Raw genomic sequence first — 15,017 nt, 5'->3', positions numbered from 1 at the left:
TCAGAAATATGGAAAAAAAACACTCTGGGACTAGCAAGTTAACACAAGAAACATATCAGCAGTGTAAAATCTCTTCTAGATTAGAGGAAAACAATACTGCTTTTGTTTTTACTATGTGAATTCAGAAGACCAAGAACACTTAGAAGGTATCACAAGTTTATACCGAAGACATTGCATTGATACTTTTTATATTCTAATATATATTCTAAACCTAATTATTTATGTTCCAATCTATTTATGGGAATAATTTTAAATTTATTTGTCAAATTACCAATGAATTCTAGTAAGATTCACTGTGTGAAATTTAAGATCAGCACATATAAATATAAAATATATATGTATATATAATAGAAGAAATTGTTATGCAATGTTCCGTTGTGGTTAGGGCATCAAAGGCAACTCTGTTTTAAAGTATTATTCCATTATCTCTACCTCAGTTTTTGGTAGAGTTAGACCTAAAACTTTACCATTTGTAAATTTACAGCCTGGAGGCAAGAGGAAACACTTTGATTAAAACATTACCAATTTAAGGCCTAATATCGAGGAAAAACATATGGACTTCTCCAGGAGTTATGGAAATATTTGGTGATAGAAAGTCAGTAGTGCAAGTTCCTGCCTGGTTGGATGGTAGACAGGCCAGGATATTAGGTAAACATGAATATGAACATTTTTTTACCTTCTTGGCTTTAGCTAGTTTTGAAATGATAGGAATAATAAACAATTATATTTTGATAAAATACCTTCTATTCTGAAGAATTAAGTCTGAAGTGTTCATATCTCTATGAACCCTTGTAACTAAGATTAGTTTTGTTCCAGTAAGACAATCTATGCTGTCAGGTAAGATATTCTGGTTCGTCTGTTCCTACATGGAAGAAGGGTGAAGGGACAGAAAGACATTTGTACCACTGAGACCTCATTTAGAAAATTTTAAGCTGCAGAAGTTTAGAAGTAGCTCTTAAGCAAGGCTTACTTTGAATCCATTAGCTCCACAAAGCTAACTCAGTTGATAAATAAGTACTTGAAAAGCCATTACCTTTGAACTTAGCTATAAAGGCTTCAAAATATGATCAAATTTAAAATGAAAACGACAAAATAGTCATTGACAAAAAATTGCAAATATGAGCAATCGACCAAACAATATAAGTTTTTTCCACTATACATAGAAATTTAGAGAAATAAGATCAATAGCATTTTTAGTAACAATAAAGGTTCCTTGTTACAAATAGGCAACCAAGGTTGTATGCCTGTATAAAGATTACATCGTTAACTACTTAAATTTAGAGGATACTCCATGCTTCAGCAGCAGGTCTACACAAATTACAACAATACAGACATTAACATGGCACTTGTACAAGGATGACATGAAAATTTGTGAATTATTCCATATTTTTCATTCTTCAAATGCAATGAAAAACAGTTATTAAAAAGTTGATTACAAAAATACAAGTGTAACAAAACCTGTAATTCATAGAATTAAAGGTTAGTTTGATATCAGTGTATTAAACTTTCACCTTCGAAAGGCCCTTACATAGCATAACCTTTACAATACTTGAAATTAGATAACATTATCTTTTTATCCCAAAGAAATAAAATAATATAAAGACTTAGGAAAAAGGAATCTTAAACTTTTCCTATATGGAATGTAATCTGAAAGGACACATTTATTAATGAACCTATATATTATAAAACAATGTAGACTTCAAAGTATTATATCTAGAAGACAATGAAATAGATTATGGACTTTATACAAACATAGATACTTTTTTCAGACAATCACCAGGAATATCTTTAATTTCTATACTATTCTTTTCAACAGATAAGATAAAATTTAAAAAATCACAAACTCTGCAGAAATCATTATAGATGCATACAAACAACTCTTGAATACATTTTGTCATCAAAGTCAGGCAATTCACGTGGAAGAATAACATGGAATCCATAAATTTTTAAATTAAGATCTTGCTGTTATTTTGTATTATGAAAATATTTTGTAGGGACAGAAAGGATGGACTGGCACTTTTGAAATTTAAGAAACTTAACCAAACCATGACTACATAGGAGAACAATTTGTACAGCCTTCCACAACTTCAAAGAGTTAGTGATACATAATTATGCTTTTGGCAATATCAAATGCAGTTTCTTCCAAGTTGTTCTTCAGTCTGGTTTGAAATCATGTTTAAACAGAAGGAGATACAGCGTATCTTTGCTATTTCTATCCCAAGAAACAATATTTAAGGAGGTCAAGAGGCCTTTAGTTTGGGGATTGGTATCTGCATCATGATGAAGTAAGAAAGAATCCATTCTGGTATTATTCCACATGTACGCACTGTGCAGGGGTGCCAAGCCATTCAGAATTCTTGCATGAATATCTGCCTTGAGCTACCAACTCATGGACAATGTCAAAATGTCCACTCTAGGATTCCCGATGATGAGGGGTATACTTACCTCATTTCTAGTATACATATGAGTGGCCTTTTTGGAAAGTAGTCTCAGCACTATAGTAAGCCGATTAATTTCAGCATCTCAAAGAAGAAATTTGCATGGATTATTCTCCATTATTTTCTTGCAATTGATACCTTCCTCACGTTTTCATCTTGTTCCTTGTCTTCATCAGAATTGCCTAACCAGAGACTTTGAGTACCAGTGGGAATGAGGTGTCCATATATTTCCCCAATAGTTCACGTAGGATGAAATGGTCAGAAAAATCCGGTGAATTTTCTGCATGTTTTTTCACCATGATTTATTTTCTCTTTTTCCATTTTTACTATTTTAAATTATGGTAACTGGGGAGTACTGAATTGATAGAGAGCAGAGGAAAGATTTTCCTCCGTATTAAAATGCACAGACTGAAAATGAGGGACAGTGGTGTCTTCATATGCAGCTTATTCTAGGAAGGAGAAAATAGGAAACAAAGCCTACTATGTAAATGATTTGGGAAATACAAAGATATAGTGTAAGAGAAATTACTATTCAATATATGAGCTTTAAGAGCTTTCTAATAGATCCATTATTTATTGGTAACCAACATTAGAAAAAAAATGTATAATGCAGTAGTAAAATAGAAGTCCTTTGTATGACTACCTAAATTCTTGTTTTTTTTAAACACTTGTTTCCATCTAAAAAATTAGGCCTGGGCTGGGAAGGTGGGTCAGTGGTAGAGCGCTTGCCTTGCATGCCAGAGGCCCTGGGTTCGATTCCTCAGCACCACATAAGCAAAAAGAAAAAAGCCGGAAGTGGCGCTGTGGCTCAAGTGGTAGAGCGCTAGCCTTGAGCTGAAGAGCTGAGGGACAATGCTCAGGCCAGAGTTCAGGCCCCACGACCGGACCAAAAAAAAAAAAAAGTAGGCCTATCTATTCTCTTCAGGTGATTTTGATGATTGAAGATGCTTAATGAGAAGTCAAAATATATTAGTAGTCTTTTGATATCAATTAAATTTCATTGTTTCTTCTTGGAGAATATAATGATCAAAGCAATAGTTCAGAATCAGCAAACAATAGTTCAGCATCATGCTTCCAGTGCAAGTGGATCTCCAGTAAGTAATCCTGTGTACCATTTTCCACAAAGTTTTGTCACAGATACAATCTGCCTGCCTTCTCTAGCTGCTTTCCTAGCCTGGACCTTTTCTTTCATTGTGCAGGAAAAGTGTGATTCAACTGATTTCAGTCAGATCTGTTCCAAGAATTATCAAGGATTTAGATTCTTTTTTAAAAAAATTAGTTGTGGGGCCTGAACTCTGGGCTTGGGCACCGTCCTTGAGCTCTTCAAATCAAGGCAAGTGCTCTACCACTTGAGCCACAGAACTTCTGTGGTTCTGTTTATGTGTGCTGATTTGTTAAATGGTAGAGCAGAAAGTGAAATGATGCAACCAAAAGTATAAAAGCAAAATAAATTAGGATAATTATGGAGCAACCATATTGTCTCTGAGAATCATGAAAGAGAGAGAGAGAGAGAGAGAGAGAGAGAGAGAGAGAGAGAGAGAGAGAGAGAGAGAGAGAGAGAGAGAGAGAGAGAGAGAGAGAGAGATGTGCAATCACCTAGCTAGCCAAAAAATCCATGCTTCTGATCCATTTACAAAGCAAACAATTTTATTTTTTATTTGTTAAAAGAGATGGAAATAGAATTTATATATTAACTGGAAATTAGTAAATACATTTTTAGTAGCCTACATAAAGAGATATAGCTCTGACCAAATTACAAACAAGAATCTTAATCCTTGGGCTGGGAAAGTGGCTCAGTGGTAGAGTGCTTTTCTTGCCGCTTACTACAGTGCTGAGACTATTTTCCAAAAAGGACACTCCTATGAATACTAGGGATGAGGATGAGTATACCCCTCTTCATCGGGAAGCCTAGAGTGGACACTTAGACATTGTCCATGAGTTGGTAGCTCAAGGCAGATATTCACGCAATTACTGTGAATGTCTGGACATCCCTGCACAGTGCTTACATGAGAAACATATTACAACAACACACACACACACACACACACACACACACACACACATACACACACACACACACACATCATCATCATCATCATCATCATCATCATCATCATCAGATTTCTTCTTAAGTATTTTTTGTGTATGGTCTTAAGAAGAAATTTTCATTACTAACTTGAATTTCTGACAGAAAAATATAATCACTATACATCTTGCTTCTATACTCTCAATATTAAATTGCTATCTAAGTATGTGCAATAGATAAGTATAGGAAAAAGTAGGAGCCACACTGGTGGCTCATGTCTTTATTCCTAGCTAATCAGAAAGACAAAATCTGATGATTGTGGTTTGAAACCAGAGCAAGAAAAAAAGTCCATTAGATTCTGGTTTGAAAGTAACAAGCAAAAGCTAGAAATGGAGCTGTGGTACAAGCAATAAAATGCTAGACTTGAGAAAACTAAAACAAAATCATAACAAATTCTGGGACAGAGCTAGGCCCTGAGTTCAAGCTCTAGTATTAGTATTTAACTAATGAAGGAATGAATTAGTTAAAGAATTACCTAAAATAAATTAAGTGGTCACAAGTGGAGGGGCAGATGAAATGTAACTACCATGGTGACTGAATTATGTATTATTTTGTAATAAGGCAAATTATCATTTGTCCTAATCACTAATATTTTATTTGAACTTTTTTGTACAATAAACCCTGAATTTGGCATGCATGTATATGTGTGTGAACGTGTGCACACATATGTGTTTATGTGTGTCTGTGTCTGTGTGTGTGTGTGTGTGCTGTTGCAATGTTGCTTGCCAATATGAACAGGGTGAGGCTGAAAAGAACTGTGTTGCAATGTTGTTTTATTTGTCAGTGTTCTGTCCTGTCATTTCAGTGGAACCACCCTTCTGTACATTTTATTTGTTAATAACATCATCATAATCAAAGCATTTACAACATAAGTTAGATAAAAGCGATCATTTTCAGTTCTTAATATATGTTAGGTAAAAAGATACACATATAATCAGGTAGTAATTTATTGCTGTAAGATGACTGTCAGTACAAAATATGTATTTGAAATCTTAAATTGGTTATATTTTTAAGAACTATTCATGGAGTGATTTTGACCGACTTGAAGAAATAGGTATTGCTCTCTGGTTTTTTCTGTGAAAGTCAAGGTGGATAAACACTTTCCAAATTTCTGTTGAAAATAACTTTCTTTGTAATATCATATCTATTCACACTATGATAATAAACCCCGTATTTTTAAGGTTTGAATATCGCATCATATTGACTGAAAATCAGTATTGTGGCTATGCTTGTTAGATATATATTTAAAAAAAAATAACAAAAACACGTGTCATCTCCAGATTGTGGATGCATTTGAAGTTGTTTTGTACATACAAATACAAATGTTCCTTCATTAATAGTTCTTTTGTGGGAGTAACGATCACAACTTTAACAAATAAGGCTTTTCAATTATCTTTTCCAATATAAATAACATCCCAGAGCGAGTCTTGCAATTTTGAAAACCATTTAAATATTTTAGTAATATTTTAGTTCATTAACTATACAGCTAAAGATATTTCTGAAATAAATATTGTTAAGATCTGAAAATGTAAGTGTGTATATAGGCTCTTTTATGGATCATTTTATGAAAAGCCAGTTTTTATGAAACTAAAAGAAATAGAATAAAAGAATGTAAGTGAATTGGGTAACCTAATTATTAGTATAATTTTGCTTTCTATTAGCACAGTCCTTTGAATGTAGATGATGCAGTTAAATTATTTTTGTGTCACTGTGCTTCAGTTATTTTTAGAATCTTTGTAGTTATAAGAGTGAATTTGTAGTATAAATAAATGTCTTTTAATATGGTTAGGATTAATCTTGTGTCTTGTCTTCTACTACCATGAAAATGAGTTATTTTCAAGTGTTAATAGTTTATAATTGAATCTTCAGTATCATAAGAAATTTTGAAAAACATTGGTAGTATTGATGTCTATATTTTGAGGGGGAGGTCTACGGTAGTGGGGCCTGAACTCTGGGCGCTATCCCTCAGCTCTTAAGCTCCACTCTAGCGCTCTACCACTTGAGCCACAGCGTCACTTCCACTTTTTTCTTTATGCTTGTGTGCTGCTAAGGAATCGAACCCAGGGCTTCATGCATCCAAGGCAAGCACTCTACCACTAAGCCACCTTCCCATCCCTTCATGTCTTTTTAAACAATAGTATTCACAAGTTGGAGAGTCTTTAATTCATACTTAGGTCTTGGTGTCTATGATTTTTTATCCTCTCATTCCTAACATTAATGATAGGTCAGAGTGCATTTTTGAGTATAGGAAAGGTAAAATATTTATCTGGGGTCAAAGGTGATTTTTATATCAGTCTTGCTTTAATAGCATTTTGAAGTAGTACCTTTCTCTCAAAATGTTGGGTATAAAAAGCAATCAAAATACTTGAATGGTAAACAACTTAGTTGAGCTACAAAGTGGAAATGATTTGTCCATAAGACCTGCAGAATGTTTCCATCAGGAATTGGGGAGGTCATTCTTTCAGTAAGACAGTGTTAAACAGAAATAGGGTCCCCAGGCAGTGCAGTGATGAGTGAAGGGATAAAATATGATTTCTACTATTTTGATCTAGAAATCAAGAATATTATACTTGAGCAGTTCCTTTCACCAGGGAGGTAATCATTGATTATGAACTTCGAGTTTTCATGTTACAGTTCCCTATTTTCTAACAAAGATAAAGTGAAATATTGTGAAAGTGAAAACAATAATTCGGGAAATTTTCCTATAATTTGTAGACTAAGTGCTGGTATTTTAGTCATAAAATAGAATGAGGTTAATTGATACAGTCGGAGATGATCGTCAGGCTAACACTTACCATGTGTGCAATGTTGTAGTAGTAATTCCAACTCTGAAGACTTCAATATCATCATCTGAGAGATAAAAATGTAAGGAGTTCCACTTTATAGAATTATTGTGAGGATTCAATTATATACCATAGGTAAAGTACTTGGAAAAACAATCAATTAGCATTTGGCAAATTCTACCTCTTATCATGTGATGAATTCTAACATTTTTACTGTGATTTTATATGTGCAATGTGATGTATTGATATTCATTGCATTGATCACTTTTCTGTCACTATGAGGAAAATACCCGTAAAGAAAATTTCTGAGGAGGAAACTATTATATTGACTCATGGATTAAGAGAACACAGTTTAAGATCAAATATCTCCATTGTTTTTAATCATATTTTTATTATCTTAACTAGGTGTATATGGGAATTTCCATTCAATAAATGAATTTTTAACTATAGTGGATCTTTATATAACTTTTCCCTACCCTTCCAAACCTCACCCCACTTTAATTTTTTCTAATTTCATATTATTTGCATTGAATATTATGTCTTGACTTTTTTCCTCCATAACTCTCTTTATTCCTTCCCTTTGACTTCCCCTCACATCTTCCAAGTGATAGTTTCCTGGTATTCATTTTGTTAGATTAAAAGTTCAATTTTATAAGAAATTACACCTTTTAAATACTGCTCTGAAAAATGAAAACTTTGGTTAATACTGATGTCTAACTTGCATAAAATTCTGGCTTCCAAATATGCGACAGAACATGAGTCCTTTGTGTGTCTGCCTCTCACTTCATTTACTTAACATATTTTTAGATCTATCCCTTTCTTTGTAAATAATGTAACAGTGCTCATAATGGATAGGTGCAATCCAATTGTGTATATATGACACACTTTCTCCAACCATCCCTTCACCAAAGGGCATCTTGGCTGTTTCCATAACTTGGCTGTGGTGAATAGTGCAGTAATGAACAAGGTTGTGAAAGTGATTTTACTGTAACCTTTTGGAAGAATTCATCACTATCTTTCTGAGAGCCATCCTCTAGCCAGTTTTCTAGAATAAGCACACCTTCCTTTTATCTCCATCACAACGTATTGCAAGTCCTCAAAAACACACTCTCCCATACATGTCTCAATAAGCTAAAACCACACTATGCCCATATCTTTCAATATATTTTTAATACTTACATAAATTTAGTGAGAACCTTCTAAGTATTTTCCTAATGTGGGAATGAGAGACATAACAACAGAGGAAAAGTAAGAAATATACATTTTAATTAGCTATTATCATATTTAAAATCTTTTTCAGCTCTAACGCATACCCTCACTTTTTATTATTTTTAATCTTTATTTCATTACTTCATCTATCCCCTAAATTATAACAGGTGAGTTAAATACAGACAAAAATTTTGGTTTGATTTTGACACTCATGTGTGAGGATGTACAATATGGGCTAATAGATGGATTGGAATTAATAGCAATTATCCATTTTGTTAAAGTAGAGATGGTTTTTTTCCAAACTGATTCATATTTCATTCAACAAAAAGAAACTTGTAACAATTCCCTTTGTTTTGCTCCTCATTAACTTTTGTTTCCATATTATATTATAATGAAGGATGATTTCATATATGTTCTGTAGATTCAAAAATATGTTAAACTATTTCTACCCATATGTATTGATATATACATACATACATATATTACACAGGTTACAATGATAATTTATAACTTCTGTAACTATACAATTTACTAAATTATTAAAAACCTCGATGGTTCATGCCTGGAATCCTGGTTACTCGGGAGGCTGAGATCTGATGAACATGGTTTGAAGCCATCCTGGGCAGGAAAGTCCATGAGCCTCTTATCTCCAAACAACCAACAGAAAATAAGAATAGGAACTGTGGCTCAAAGTAATAGAGTGGTAGCCTTGAGAGAAAAAGCTCAGGGACATCACCCAGGCTCTTAGTTCAAGAACTACAATCTACCCCCAAAAATCTATTTAATTTACATCTGTGTAAGTAGAGTATTTCCATCACCGAAATGCACATCCATGCTCATTTGCAAGGTAACTCTGTTTTGGCTGAAGTACCACTAAACATTATCACTAAAGTAGCATAGGAAAGTGGGTTCATTCTATCTCTCTAATGGATTTTTCTCCACTAAAATACTCAAGTGTTACAATTATTCCAATTATTTACAATCATAACTTTTTTCTTTAATATCCCTGATATTACAGTTTGAATTCAGTGTCGTGCCCCCTAAATGGGCGTGCTTACCACTTTGTCATGTGCCAGCCCTAAATTAACCTGATAATTTTTCAGATAGAAACTGGCTTCCTACTTGTGTATGATCTTGGCCTCAGTCCACTTTATGTTATTCTTCCTGGAATTTAGAATAACAAGTGCATGGTATTCTGTACAGTTTTTTCTGTCTAGTCTGGGCTTTAACCACTGTTCTCACATCAGTGCACTCCCATGAAGTCAGGATTTTCATAAGCTTTTCATAGCTGATTTTTAAAAAATCTTTGCATTTCCTGCAGGTTCTTGAGTACTGAATTAATTTGTGTTTTCTTATCTTGTTTTGTTTCATTTGAATGTATGTGTTGAGTTGTTCCTCACTTTTCCTTGTTTCTTTCCCTGATGTTCTTACCTAAAGTGCTGAGAAACCAATTCTTTTTTCTCAAGATAGTCAGGGTGAACATTATTTATTCCAAAGCAATTTCAGTAACATTTAAACACCGTCATATCTATGAATGGTATAAAAATGCTAAACGTTGAGAAGGGTGTTTTTACTTTCACGGTAGTCTTTGTCATACACAGATCATGAAATATATAAAGATAATATAACTACAGATGCATGCCAGGAGGAGAAAAACCTATTATTAATTGTTTGACAGAGGCTTCACTTCTAGTGAAAGAAATATATTGCTTGATGCAGGATTTCACAAAATCATATTGCTAGGAAGAACCTAAGCAATCATCTAATACTATAAAATTGAGTGTGAGGAATTGTCTTCCTGAATAATTTACTTTTGGATCAAATAAAAGCAGGCTTCCCAAAAGAGTGTAGATTTTAGAGAAACATGATGAATTTTATGTAACTATGTCCTTAGCTGATTTTGTTAATTTGTGAGCCAGTACAGGGAAATAAAGTACAGCAAAGGTAAAAAATAAAGAACTTCACATTGAAATACTCATTTGTGTGTGTGTGTGTGTGTGTGTGTGTGTGTGTGTGTGTGTGTGTTCATGCGCATGCAAGTATGTAAACGCACACGTGCATGTGCTCATGCATGCAGTCATCATTCTTGAGGCTTGATAGTGCCTGGGAATTATTCCTCAGATTCTGTGCCCAAGGATAGTGGTCTACCACTTCAGCCACTTCTTTTTTTTTTCTTTTTTTAGATAATCGCTTGTATTTTCATGATTGGACTGGCTTTGAACAGTGGTCATGAGATTTCAGACTCCCGAGTAGCTATTTAAGCTTATTCATCCTCTGAGTACCTAGTTAAAATTCTGGCTGTCCTGTATGCTTCACTGCTCTTTTATTCATTTCCTGAGATAATCACAAGCCTAAGTCATATATATGTCTAATTTCTTTATGCTGTTACTGCTTGGCACCAGGGGCTCCTATCTGTACTCTTAAATACTTCGGAGGCTTGAGAACAGAACCCAGGCCAAAAGGTTAGTGAAATTCCTTCTCAATCTATAGCTTGGTGCATTGGATCATTTCCACCATTCTTCACTATCTAGTTACTATGATTAGATGGATTGGGGATCCAGGCCAGTGAAGGTAGCAGTCTGGACAAGTTGGTGTTCATCTCGGATGCCATTGATGATGAGAAGGCTAAAAGGACCAATCAGGTGCATGTTCTTGTGGAAAGGAAACCCCTCTCCTAAAATTAACCACTGATATGACGCCTGCCTAGCAAGAAAACTTTACCCGAAGTTCAAATACCCACAAGTTCCCACAACCAAAATAAGTATATACATGAACATTCAAAAACTTAATAAAATCTGTTCTTTGCTCTAATATCAGCTTCATCTGATTATCATATGATGTGACAGAACAGTTCCTTCATTAATCTTGATAATTTAAAAAGACCTAAAAAATTCTTTCTCACTTATTAAGTGCAAATTAATGGCAAATTGCATCATTTCTTACATATTTGACTACCACTATAAATTCATCTTATGATTATTATTAATAGTATTATATTCTGATTTATTACTTTACTTTGTAACAGTTTTTAAAATTTTGCTTTTCTGCTGAAGTTGAAGTATTTAAATAGTATCATCAAAGTATATTCCTTGGGTATTTAGGGCAGGTTTTTACAAAGTTTTTAACCAATGGACTCTAAGAATTATTAATTGGTATATCACTTGGTTTATTTTTCATTTCAATTTAATATTATTTTAATGGTAATGTACACAGGGGTTACAGTTATATAAATAAGGTAAAGTAATGAGTACATTTCATAGGGAAGGAACATTGTTATCTCTTCCATCGATTTTTTAGTTCACTCAAAAGAAGGAATACTGATGCTTTTGCTATTGCTATTGATCCATGGGTACTTTTGCTTTCTTTGTTAATGCATTTTTATTATAAAATCGATATACAGAGGGTTTAAACTTAATTAAGTCAACTAAAGAGTACACTTCATTTTATTTTCTAAATTTCAAATTTTTGGCTTACATAATTTCTTTTGTTTCTTTATGCTAATTCATTTTTTTCAGAGTTGTAGGATTAGTTAATTTATTTTTGCATGATTTTACACATGTAAATTATTCAAAATTATTTTGCTTTTATAATATTTAACATGTGACTATTTAAAAATTGTTTTCTTAATTTGTATATGGCTATGATTTTAAATAAATTTATTTTCTTATAGTTATAAACATATTTGTCTAGGTAACAAATCCTTACTGTATTTTCAAGAAGCACATACTTTATTAAGAAAGGCTTCATTAATTGGCCACTTTTTGGAAATATTTTTTCTTGAATTAAAAAAAAAATTTGAGCTCGGCATTGTGATTTGTGGCATCCATTTTCTAGCTATGGTGGGAAGTGTAAATAGGGTTTGAAAAATCGAGAGATACTGAGAAACTCTGTGACCTTATTATAAAACTATTCAGAATGAAATGATTAGAGATATAGCCATCGCTAATGTTATATAGGGCATCTCGCTATCATATTCTAAATCTTGAGTTAAAACACCAGTAACATCACTCATTTGTCAAAATAAAAGGACACATGTTTCAAAATGTTTATTATTTAACCTTATTTCAAAGATTCTCATGTCTTCTATTAATTTTCAATTTACTTAATCTATTAAAATCCAAGTATATTGTGATTATTTTATTTATAGTAAAGTTTAAAATTGTACAAGCAATATTAAGATTTCATATATTAACATACTTTTACTATTTGTGATAATTTCCACCCTTTAATATGATAATATCAATATTCCAAATGTGGGTATGTGGTGTGTATGTGTGTGTTTATGTGGTTTTTGTGTGTGTGTTCTTTGTGTGTACTTTGTAATGTTTGGGAGATCACACCATTGCTTCACACATGCTAGGCCAATGTTTTACCACTAGGCTATAATGCCTAGTTATAATCCAAATAGTGTTTTAAGTCATGACTTTGAAACTTTCATTCCTAGTATGTTTTTTCAAAATTATATATGAAAAAATGTGATCCATATTCTATCCACGCTAGCAATTTTTATTGTTATTTAGAATATTCCCACTGCCTTTCCGCTTCCAAACTCTTGTGTTTGTTATTGATAAAGGTTTTACTTTGCTTCTTTTCTCTCTTCATTGTTTTTCCCTTTAGAGTTTAGCTATTCTTTCTCTTATTTCTTTGGGAATTTATTATCATATTCCTATTAAATTTCCTTACATTGTAATAGGTATATATAGTGCTTTATTTTCTACTTTATTTTTTCTCATTTTTCACTGACTTTTGTTCCAAACTATTATATGGATTAAAAAGAAACTTGACTCAGGACACTTTACTTTTCTCTTTCTCTTCTCTGAAGTCTTTCTATTTTTTGAAACACAATAGCAATGACATATAGCTCCTATGTGGTCCATCATTCTTTCCCCTCTCACTCTCCTCTGTTGTACAGCTGAAGTTGTTATCATTCAGATACAGCATTATCTAAATCTTAACTCATTCCTAAACTAATTTTAGTTGTTTCCAGTATTTTCTAAAGACATTTCTCTATGTATAATATCTGGGGTCTTGTGTTTTTCCAAGGTACAAAATATGAGTGACTATCAAACATCTAGATATCTCTGTAGAGTATTGGTCCACCTGCTCAATAAACTCGTATGTAAATTCAAGGAATACAGGTCAGTCAGAACAATCTTGTAAAATGGTGTAGCTTCAGCCTTAATACTAGCTTTGAATCTTATTACCATGTTTAGTAGTGAAGATAAAATAGTTCAACTATAAGAGCAGATACATAGAGGAATGTAACAGATTTGTCAAAATAAATTCTTAGTTTTATGATCAATAGATTTTGAAAACTATCTTATGACTTTATGAAATAAAAATAAAATCTTAAATGGGTGTATTGACACTATTGTCTCTCGAGATTTAAAGAATGATCTTAGACTATTACCTCAATCTCTTTTTGTTTTGCTTTGTATTTTTGTCATTCATGGGGCTTGAACTCTGGGCTTAGTCCTTGTCTGTGTGCTCTTCCGCTCAATGAGAAGTGCCCTACCTCTTGAGTCACAGCACCAGATCTGGTTTTCTAGAGGTTTATTGGATATAAGATTCTCATGGACTTTTCGGCCTGGGATGGCCTTAAACTGTGATCCTCAGATCTCAGACTCCTCAGTAATTAGGGTTACAGATATGAGCCTCAGGCACCCATCCTACCTCCATCCTTATACAAAAATTTAAAATAAAAAATGATTATCAAACTAAATGTGAGATGTGAAAACCTATAAAACATAAATGTAAAATTTCATGACATTGCATCAGTAAGGATTTCTAAAAATTTGACATGGAAAGCATTAGTCGCTAAAGAAAAGCAACAATAAACTGGATTATATTAAGTGATAGCTTTTCATAATTCAAAGTATACTATAACCGAAGTGAAAACATATCCAACAGATACAGGGAACATATTTGTTAATGCTACAATGTTAATGCTACAATATTTCTGAATATTAAGTATTTTTATATCTTCTAATTCTATATAAATTTTTACCTGAATAGGATATTTCTTTGAAGAACATGTATAAATTAATAGTCAATAAGAGGAGCATATGAAATAAGTTCCTCTTTAGTTTCTAAGAAAAAAGACAAAGAAAACTCACTAGTATGACCCTAATATAAAAAGATGACACAAAATATAGTAATGCATTTGTAGAGAAAATTATCAACTCTACATAGGAGAATGATTTGTATAATACTACGATCATTTTAGCAAGCAAGATTGCAAGTCCTCAAAAGGTCAAAGAGAATTGTATATGCTCCAGCCATTACACTTCATTGTATGTATTAAAGAGAAGTAAAAAACTTGTTTGGACAGGGAATGTAGTTCATTGACAGTGCACTTGAATAATATGTGTGAGACCCTGGAAATAATCCCTAAAAACAAATTTGAAATGACACACTATAGAGGATGTATGCTGGACAAATTCCTGTAAGTGAATTTTATATCTATTTTAATGTCTGTTCTAAAATTTACAGCATTTCTAT

The 15,017-nt window shown here is 32.8% G+C and overlaps 1 pseudogene; it reads left to right on the top strand.

The window, feature by feature from the left end:
• Positions 1-1,291: 1,291 nt before the first annotated feature.
• LOC138809349 (U6 spliceosomal RNA) lies at positions 1,292-1,391 on the top strand (annotated as a pseudogene).
• Positions 1,392-15,017: the final 13,626 nt, after the last annotated feature.

This window comes from Dipodomys merriami, unplaced genomic scaffold (assembly GCF_024711535.1).
Source record: "Dipodomys merriami isolate MVZ:Mamm:240054 unplaced genomic scaffold, mDipMer1.0.p SCAF_493, whole genome shotgun sequence".
Taxonomy (NCBI): domain Eukaryota; kingdom Metazoa; phylum Chordata; class Mammalia; order Rodentia; family Heteromyidae; genus Dipodomys; species Dipodomys merriami.
This window is presented reverse-complemented; position numbering and strand designations above follow the sequence as displayed.